At 34.1% G+C, this 10,096-nt stretch overlaps 1 protein-coding gene across 1 annotated transcript in view; it reads left to right on the top strand.

The window, feature by feature from the left end:
- The first annotated feature begins 15 nt into the window (after positions 1–15).
- LOC149796891 (uncharacterized) overlaps positions 16–10,096 on the top strand; it is a 217,130-nt gene continuing 207,049 nt past the window's right edge. The window contains exon 1 of the mRNA XM_089961541.1: positions 16–156. The gene's annotated coding sequence lies outside the window, so the exon portion shown is untranslated. The remainder of the gene's footprint in view (positions 157–10,096) is intronic.

The raw sequence follows: 10,096 nt of genomic DNA, 5'->3' as shown, positions 1-10,096 counted from the left end.
AGTCAACAATGTGCTCGCAGTGTTGTGTCTTTGCAAGTATGCATGTGTGTGTGACAGTTTGGAAGTTTGTCAAGTAAGCTGGTGAAAACTTACTTGCATTTTATTCTCCGAAATGTGAATTGTTTTCTTTCAAAGGATGCCCAGTTTTTATCACCGGTAAGTTGTAGTTCCAATTTATATTCATACTATTAAAGAATTTTTTAAACATGTAAAACACTTACAAGCTACTGGTAATTTTGTGTGTACTGACTCCCGAATATACAAGTCTAGTCAGGTGTGAAAAGGAATGCGCACCATTCTGGAGCGACAGAAATTGATTGTCTTGGCTGTTTGTGTCAAAGTCGACATTTTTTATGCTTGAAACTGGGTGGATAATTTTGACTTTACATAATTGTTTATATTCAGAACTGAAAAAATATCACGAGGTTACAGGTGTACTTTGTTTACATATCATTAAGGTGGGCCCAGGTAAAGGGAAATGCATTCTTCTATGCCAGATGGCTGGGGGCATTAACCTATGTTCTGTTCTGTTTTGTTTTAAGTTATTTTTAATGACTGTCATGGTAGATAGTAATCGCAGCTATTATCAGTCGTCATTGTGTATGTAGGGTTATCTTATAACTTTAATTTCGTGTGGACTCTTTCTTCCATTCTTTTGAACAGATATTTTGTTCCCCAGTACCATTTACTACAATCCTTTCTATTTCCCCAACTACATGTATATGTACGGCAGCGAGAGCCTGACAGGCATTTGTGTTCATTAAATATTCATTTATTTGCATCATGGAAAAATGAAATTCATTATTCTTCATGGAATAACCATTTAGCTTTTGGGGGAGAGGAGATGGGGTTTTCTTTCAAACCAGGATAATATTTTCTTGTTAGTTCTAGATAATTTACCTTCTTTTTAAGTAAAAAATGGATATAATTTGTTCTTCTTTTCGCTATAAATCAGGGTAATAATATTTTTTCTCTCAAGATATTTAGATCAGACATCCATGCCGCTTCCCTGGACCCATACAAAATTAAATGGTTGGACTGTAATCATGATAAACATGTGAATACTTGTAATTATAGAACTGAGTCTTGAGAAATTCTGACTTTAATATAAGTGATTATTATTATTATTACATTCAGTCTTGTGCATATAGTTAGGTACATTCATGACATGTGGTGAAATAACTGACATTTAGGCTTGAAATATTTTATATGGGTAAATGCTACTGTGTAACTATCCATTTATATTTTTTGCATGTGAATACTATTTTTGCTCATCTATGAGTACTTGTATGTGTCCATTTTTCTCCTTGCAAACCTGTCATTAGATGCCACACATGGGAGTAAACAGAGGCAATTGTAATAAGCTAATTTTTATATCATTAAAATTGCTCTTTCAGAATCCATTTGGAAGACATGTAATAATACAAAGTTAAATTATATATAGCAAATGAATATTATACAGTTTCATCCCATATAAAAAATGAAACCCAGGTTGATCCGTGATGGGCAATTTAAGATGACAAAGCATCAAGTGTATCAGTAATTTATCACATTGTATACTGTGTATCATCAATCGTGTATATATATATATATATATATGTTGCCTCACATTGCCTAAATGATGTTTCTTAGGTACATGTTAATGGGGCCTGGTCCGAGAAATTTGGTAAATAATGAGACCAGTTGGGAACAGAAGATTAAGGAGTATATGGCAGTGAAATTCTGCATGATTTGGGACAGTTGCTGTATTGCAGCCCCTGAGGACCCTTAACAAACTCCTAGAAATCCACTTATGCTTGACAATGATGCAATATAACCTTCATATTAGCATGATCTCCCACTTCAAATAGATCATCAGTCCTCCTGCCACTACTGCTTTTATTATGAGATTATTTTTCTTTTCAAACCAAGCAGGGGTTTATACATACAGCTGGGACTTGAAACTCGTGAATTATATCACAATCACTTAATAAGGTCACTTGTGCCTATGCAATGTTTATAGATTTAGAAGAGAGAAGACAAAGTGAGTTTCAAGCTTGGACGGTTTATGCTGCATGTTTTCAAATGAAGTTGATGTCATTTAAATAAAAATGTGTTTGTTACTTATTTAAAGTTCTAAACCATCTGTGTGGTTTCTTTGTAACTTACATTTTAGATTTTGTTACAACTAGTAATTAATAAAAGGCTTCAAAACATGCAGCCTGGTTTCTGGTTAGATACCTTTCTCTGCATAAGGAATTTTTTTGTCACAGGATGTTTTTCATTTCATGTAAATCAAAGGTGTCCAATCTTTTCAAGTTAGATTCCATATTGCAGTTTTTTCTCACTCTCAGGGTCATTTATAAACTTGGTCTACATTTTTCACTACCAGTTGGTGCACGGTATGAAAGGGTTAGTGGGTGATAGAAACCTTTGGCTGGCTGGATTCTGGCTTGTTAAATCCAGTTTATTTTGTTTTAATCACACCAAAATATTTCTTATATCAGAGTCCAGAAGAGATTATGCAATTATTACATCACCAGTTGAAACTTTTGAGCAGCAGCAAAGTCCAAATTTGTATGCTCTGTCCATAGATAAAGACCATGTATGAAAATAAGAAAGAATAATGGGCCTCACATAAACCTTGGAGTAACATCATGTTTAATTTTGTACCCTAATGCTTCACGATCATTTTCACCAAAATTTTAGTATAGGGAGGATAGAAATGGTTCTTTAGTTTCCTGGGTTCTGCCTACAGCCATTTTTATGCATTGGGTTACCTTTACTTGTTTAAGTTTAGGGTTTTTGGACCAATGTCATCAAACCCAGTGGATTTTGTAGAACAGTTGGTGTCATAAGGGTACAGTGTACATCACTTTATTAACTACTGAAAATTTAAAAGAGAAGCACCTGTTAGAGCTTAAAGAATTATATAATTGTTGATCTTTCTGTGATCAATGTTTTCAGTGTTATCCTTGACATAATTTCTATGTTATATTCATAAACTAATGGCTGACGATAGCTTTGATACCATGTACACTAATATACAAGTCTTTGTTGCAGCTTAATTAGTTAAGGCCCAAGATTTTTCTGGGAGGACTAACTTCTTTTAGATAATTCCATAACATGATTGTATCGGTAACACTGTCAATAAACTTGATTATAATAGTTTTGTTGTAGCTTTAAATATTGCACTGCTAGCTATGTTTTGTCATTTTAGATTAGTATTCCCATTACCTAATAAAATGGCATAATTTTTGTAGTTTTGACAGAAATATAATTTGTTTACACATAATTTTATTTAAGTTCTGAGTTCAGTAGTTGTTCCCTATTTATGAATTAGAAGTGACCTTTACCACTCACCTAAACAAATTGCACTGTCTCCAAGGGACAAAGTTGTTGATTGTGTTGGAGTGGTCCATATACATGACAGGAGATAGGATTCCCATAATGACACACATCATTAATGTGTCCAGTCACACCACAGTACCAGGCAGTAGTCATAAGTCACTATCTTTAACATCCTGGAATATCAGTTTATGTTGCAAAGTAATTGGGCCATTCCCTTTTTGCTGTACAATGGTAAGTTTACTTCTGTCGTACATGAAAAGGAAGGGTTATGAGAGATAATAAAAATTTTTAAAACGGATATATCAAATTGATGTTCAGTTTACCTTTCTGAAATTTTTGAATGAGTTAACTTGAAATAATGATTCTACACAAAGAATGATTTTTAGGCATTATGACACACAGGAGTTCTCTTCAGTTAAACTTGTTGTTAGGCCTTAATTTAATTTACTTCTGTTTGAATAATGATGTTTTTTTTTGGCACAGATTAGTGCATCTGTGTAACTTAGTTATGGAGGTGACTGTATTTAATTTTGAATCGCGAAACTTTCTTGTCCGTATTTACTAGCATCTTGGTTTATCACCTTTCATGATAGAGCCAGAACAGTTCTGTTTTGTAGACATGTACTTTTATTGAAGGGCCAGTGTTTAGATTGCATATTTGCATTGGTATGGCTGGTTGTGGACATGAAGCAAACATTTAAATTGATGTAGTATCCTTGGTAGTGATGGATAAATGCACTGCTATGGATTTGGGTCGTCTCTCAAAGTTACATTGCCCTGACCCCCTTAGATTCCGATCTAAAATTACATACACAGTTAAAATATACATAAGGGTTGACAAAGGCATACAAGGATACAGTTAAACATAAAGAAAAAATGTATATACAAGGACAAAGAGTGGATCACACACAATTATACAGAAAGCAATAGGATTAGTGTAAATATTGCTGGGAACAGTATGTAATACTAAAGCGTACAGTATGTAATTTGTACATAAATATCAAATCGGGGAGAAATGTTAAAAATATTCAGGCAAAAAGTACTGTATCTGTGATCTGAAGGATACTTTATTCAGGAATTGATGCATAACACAGTAATCTTTCAGAAATAAAATTGCCTATGAATTTGGAACATACCGTACATACTCATATAAATGTTAGATCCAACTGTCAATCTATGGAATTTGTTAGGAGTAATCAGTAGAACAAACAACTAAGATGCAAATCTGCTGACCAGTGCATGATGTGATGGGAGATTATGTTGTTTGCAGTTTGACCTGACTTGAGGCAAGTATATACAGTATATGCTCTATTTTAGTTGACAAGATGGAAGCAAGATCATTAAAACTGGATTTGAAATACATATCTTTTTAGAAATCATTGTGATTTAAACAGTATCATATTGAAAGGCCAAACAATTTTGTGTCTGGTCAGCCAAGCATCCATGTTTCTCACTGCCGACCTTGGCATTTTTCTCCCATGATTAAAAAAAAAAATCACAAAAAATCACATTAAATATACATAATGTTTATTATATATATATAAAAAACTGCCATGCCCAGACTTTAAACCCCTTGCAGTAGGAAACACACATGGTTTTGGACCAAATCACTCCGTAGCATTAAATAGAACCAATAAAATAAGGTCATTATAAATATTACTAACATAATTTTATTCCAGAATTAATTCAAAACTGTCAATAAAGAATTTGCCTCGCATTTGGGAAAATTAACCAATTAGATATTATATTTTTTTCCCTTCTGGATGATTGAATACAAAAGTGGTATAATATTAAGGCCCAATGTCATGTGGTGGTCAGTAAGGTCTAAGTACTGTATATATATAATGATCTGAACACAAATGGGCTCCCTAAAGGGTTCTGTAAAACTGGATTTGTGCTAAAACATCAACTAATTTGCTGATATCAGCACTTCGTTGATCATTAAAACTGATGCTAAATGCTGATCTGGTGCATGATGGCTAGGAATGGCAACCACCCGGTTCTGCATCATTGGTAACTTGGAACATTTTTTTGTTCTTGTCAGTCAAAGCAAGTAATACAATATGTACATTATACAATGCATGAATATCATTATAAAGATTGCTAAACAATATTACAAAAATGCATACCGCCTATGTAATTTTTTGCTATTCTTTTATTCTTCATAAACATAAGGATCTAATTTAATAAGCTGATATAAATTTCTTTTGAATTTACACTCGGAAAAAATGTGTGCTGTTCAATTTACAAAATTGCATATAATGCTTAAGACAATGATCACAAGATGTGGCTTTGATAATGAAAATGCTTGCAACCTGAACAGTGTTAATAAATACAGTTTAACACAGTATTAATAAGTACAGTTTAACACAGTGTTAATAAGTACAGTTTGACATAGTACATGTATTAATAAGTACACTTATTTTAGCTTTACATATCAGAGATCAGAAGAGTTTGTGTGTGTGATTTGGATTTTTAATGTAGGTTTTAAAAAAATTCAGTCATATTCTTTAGTAACAATGTCTGCAGTGTGGCAGTTTATAGTGATGGAGCACTGGGGCATCATGTCCTTTACGTGTAGTCATTTTGACATGTGGTTTCACCAGCATATTGATTGTAAATGAAAATTATATGACTCTGACATTCATAATAGCCAATCATGTTATTGCTACTTCTGCTTGGAATGGATGGTCATGTTTACATGGGTTTTCACTGTAGAATTTTTAATTAGGCCTAAATAAAAATGGGGCCAGTCTCTCATCCAGTATGGCAGCCTAGATGGCTATTTTGAAGCTAATGGTATTGCACTTCTCTTGAATCAATGGTAATATCAACATGGGGTTGTCACAAAGAATTCTTAGGATGTCTAGTTGGTCCTCAATAAAAATAGTGCTCTTTGAAAATCCAAGGTGGTTACCATATTGGTCAACTTGTAATGTAGTTATAGCTACATCCCATGAGCATACAGTCATATAGAAATGTGATTTTTCACTAAAAGATTTTGTTATGATGCATTTTTGTTAGTAGATGAAAATAGTGCTGATCTGATGTTTAGTATGGCTACAATAGTAGCCATCTTAAAAATCTTGTTGGTGCTACTCCTGTATGGATGGCTGTATTAACATGGGCTTTTTAAATAAATGACTGTTAATATATATGTCTAGTTGGTCCTAAATGAAAATGATACTAATGTCTGCCATGAAGACCACCTTGTGTGTGTGTGTGTGTGGTTTAGATTTTTAATGTAGCTTTGACAATGTTTCAGTCATATCGCTATGATGTCTGCATTGTGGCAGTTTATAGTGATGCCTAGCACCTGGGCATCATGCCACAGACATGTAGCTTAATGTCCCACCCAGTCACATTATTCTGACACCAGTCCTAACACTAAACTCTTAATGCTGAGCACCTAGTGTCTCAGGTAGCTGTTAGTAGCATTTGTGCAAGTCTTTGTTATGACTCTGCCAGGGTTTGAACCTGCGACCTCCTGCATCTGGGATGGATGCTCTACTCACCAGGCTACCAGAACGGGCTGAAGATCATTTTGAAAATCACTCCTGCAACTGAATGGATGGTAGTATCAACATGGAGTTTTCATGAAAAAACCTTATATGACACAAAATAATTGTTGCATAACATTGAAAGAAAAAAATAGACATGTAAGGTAATCAAAAGAAGCTATATACCTATAGACACTTCTTGTGATTCTCCCAGTTTTGATCGAAAACAAACTATAGATACCCAGCGGGGTGACGATGCCAAGGGAATTACCTGTTGTGTGATCCCATTAATTGCCTGGTTCAATCAAAGTGACTGTAAAGTGTTAACTACTACAGATATAACAGCTCAAAGTGCTGATGTTTGAAGACTCATTACAAGATCTTCTGAAAATACAATCATGTTTTAGGACACTGTAATTAAGGTAATTAAGAGGAATATTGTGGTTAATTATATTATAGTGAAAATATTAAGTTTGGAATTCTATGCCGTTCATCTCACAACAGTCAAAACTTCAAATAGTCTCAAAATCAGTGGCTTAAGCAAAAAGGTAAAAACAATCAGCCATTTGAGAATCCATTATCTTTTACTAAAAATAGGTGAAATCAAATTGCATCATTCAGGAAATAATTCTTTGATCAATATTTTTGCATGCAGCAAAACCTTTTGACATGAACTTTTTCATGAGGATTAACTTAAAGTTCCTAAGACTGACTTTTACAAAAGAGCAGTGGGCATATTGTTGCATTCTTTTCAAACAACAATATGATTTGGAGGAAAATGGTTTAAAATAATTTAGCTAGAAATGAGACAATGTCCAGGAACCATATTTATTAGGTTGTGTAACTATTACTTGGCTTAAAGATGTGTGCAGCTGCATAGACCCAGATCTGCTGGTACATAATGCACAGTGCAGTTTGTTAGGAGTAATCAGTAGAACAAACAACATAGCCCCATATCTGCAAGCTCATTTAGCTACAGTAGTTCAGGATCTTTGTTTGTTGCAGTTTGACTTGACTTATAAGAGAGTAAAACGGCTATACATGGTGCCTGGTATGTTTGGGGGAAGAACAACCCAGGAAGAATGGCAGGCTTTCTCACATTGGCTGAGCCCAGTCTTAACAACACATACAGAAGTGATATGTCAGTGATCAGTAAAGGTGAGTGCCATTATAGAGACCACTTTGGCCACCTGGGGCTCTAGTCTGTTTGGTAGGTAACTTTAACTGGAAGCAATCAAAGCTGGTTAAACAGCTATTTCATGTACCAAGTCTGAGCAACAAAGGTATCTGAAACACTAATTGATAACATCTGTACACTATACTAACAATGCTGACAATATAGAAATCAGTGTGCCCCAATATGTCATTAGTGATCATTATTCTGTATGGTATACATGAATAATTAAGTCAGAAAGTAAACTCTATCATCAAAAATAAATAAAGTATTTAATAATGAAAAGGTTAAGTTCACAACTGTTTGGTAAAGAACTGAAAGGTATCCTTTTATTAGTAATTGAATCGTTTGGTGACCAATCAGATGATTTAAAATTGGGATAGGTACCGTATGTACAAATCAAGTCCAGCTGCAAACAGTATAGATCCTGATCTACCATAGAATTATGCAGATCAGGGTCTGTGATGTTCATTCTACTGATTACTCCTAACAGACTGCACAGACCCAGATCTGATGGCACATAATGCGATGGCATTAGTGAGTATATATGGTGTCGTATGTTTACTGATCCTCTGAAAAGTCACACTTCTTTTAATTTCAAGAGAGTTAAGGAACAAAATTAGGCTAATTGGATCATAAGTGACATTTTGAATGCTATGAACGCAAGAGATAGATTTCATAAATTAAAAGATATGACAATTATAGATTATGGAGAAACTGTGCCAAGTTAGTTATTAATAAGTGAATCCTAGTTTAAACCTGCCTAATGATTTGCTTTACAAATTGCGAGTTTAAAATGAAGAGTTTTGCTTTTTCTGGCATCAGACTGGAATATTCCACTCAGTGTTAGGTCGTCTGACTCATCCAAGTGTGTTAAGAAGCATCTTCATTGACATCTGCAGAAAGAATCATTGTATGATTTTGTGTACACTTCAACAAAAACTGTACTTTCATGTACTCACCTGTAATACTAATATTGATTCTTTACTAATTTTTGTATGAATCCTGTATGTACATACTTATCTGTAATGACTTTTAAATATGTGATGGTAGTAGCAGATATATTATCTACTTTCAGCAGCTTTTTTGATTGTCCACAACTTGTATAAAATGTTCATCATATACATGTAACTTTAGAAGGCTCAGTATAAGGTTGTTCTGTTGACCAAATGAGCCTCTTCTTTAAATAAAGTCATTGTTAATATTTTTGTTAATGTCCCTATTATGTCTTGTTGGTCCTAAAATAATAATTAAAAAAGGTACTAAAAGGTACTGATTTTGTGTCAATTCTGTCCACCGTTTTTTGTGGTCAGCTTAAAAATCTTGTTATTGCTGATCCTGAATGGTAGGCCATGTTGACCTTGTTTCTTTTTCAATACAAGATGACCACTATGGTTATCTGTCAAAAATTGTATTGCTACTTCATCTTAGCAGATGGTTATTATAACTTACAGCTACATGGGGTTTTGACTAAAATAGTTCTGATGTCTGGTTGGGCCTAAATGAGACTGGTGCTGATCAGTGGCCATCTTGAAAAAAGTTGTGTTCCTGACACTTCTCTTTAATAGAAAGCTGTTAACAACATCACATTTCCACTGGAAGTTTCCTTAGTTGTACATAAAAGAAAAATGCTGCCAATCAGAGGTACAAAATGGTTGCACTGGGATTCATCTTGAAAGTCTTGTTATATCTACTTCTCTTGAACAGATAGTCATTAAGACAAAGGGTTTTCACTAAAGGACTTCTTGGTCCAAATATAAATGCTGCAGATTGGACAACCTGAATATGGCACAACAGTGGCCTGATCTTTAAAATCTTGCTGTCCTAAATGGATGATCCTACTGAACATGAAGTTTTAATAAAATATTTCTTTTCATACCCAGTTGGGCCTAAATGACATCTGATTAGACATCGAGTATATCTCAACTCATCCAGAATGGATGGTCATATTGACATGATGGCTATTTTGAAGACCTTGTTCTGGCTACATCTCCTTTGTTGATAGCCATAACAACATGGGGTTTTCACTGAAAGACTTCCTATGATGTGTAGATGTTTCTTTAAGTAGAATGCTGATGATCAAAATGAGCTC

Source organism: Sinohyriopsis cumingii, chromosome 6, assembly GCF_028554795.1.
Source record: "Sinohyriopsis cumingii isolate HCF-2022 chromosome 6, ASM2855479v2, whole genome shotgun sequence".
In the NCBI taxonomy this organism is placed as follows: domain Eukaryota; kingdom Metazoa; phylum Mollusca; class Bivalvia; order Unionida; family Unionidae; genus Sinohyriopsis; species Sinohyriopsis cumingii.
Note: the sequence above shows the minus strand (reverse complement) of the source record. Positions and strands in the feature narration are given on the sequence as shown.